Genomic DNA, 767 nt, shown 5'->3' with positions numbered 1-767 from the left:
GATAAAGTTCCCTTGGCCTTTGGAATTAAAATAGCCCCATCATCACATACCCTTCATCATACATAGAGATAAACTTATGAGCACCACTGTATATGAAATGAAATGGTAGATTTATAAACTGAAATTTAAAACAAGTTTTACTATTGTTTCAAAAGGGCAACAGAGGGAAATGAGATTATTTGTGATGTGGTTGAAATGGTTTGAGACACATTAGTTTAAAATGGCCAACAAATGACAATGACAAGCTGACAACTATGCGCGTGCAAAATAGAATATATACCTCTGGAAATGACCACACCGTTTCATATAACCAGTTGGAAATTGTCTCTGTTGTGTTAAGAACATCAAGTTATCAGTTTATGCACAATAGATCTGGCCTCTGGTGATAACAGTTGAGCATGTTATGTTCAGTGATGGGCCTATCATATCAGCCTTTTGACTAAACACATAATTTCAGAACATACTGTATAAGCACAAAGAGAAAATCATAAATGTCTTGATGCTAGATTTTCATTCCAGGATGTTTTTCAAGACAAGACCTCAGACAAAACATGACCCTACTGTAAAAAAAAAGAGCATGGCCTACCTTAAAGTAGCAATTTGACATTTTCAGAAATTGATGTACACATTATACTGTGTTGTTTAATCTCAAAATATGTGCTGGGGATCAATATTGGATGTTACTACCATTGATCCAAGTTCGTAGAACGGACGTGGCCACTAGGACTCACTGACAAAGATGATTTATGGTGAAAAAAACACATACA

Source organism: Etheostoma spectabile, chromosome 13 (assembly GCF_008692095.1).
Source record: "Etheostoma spectabile isolate EspeVRDwgs_2016 chromosome 13, UIUC_Espe_1.0, whole genome shotgun sequence".
Lineage (NCBI taxonomy): Eukaryota > Metazoa > Chordata > Actinopteri > Perciformes > Percidae > Etheostoma > Etheostoma spectabile.
Note: the sequence above shows the minus strand (reverse complement) of the source record.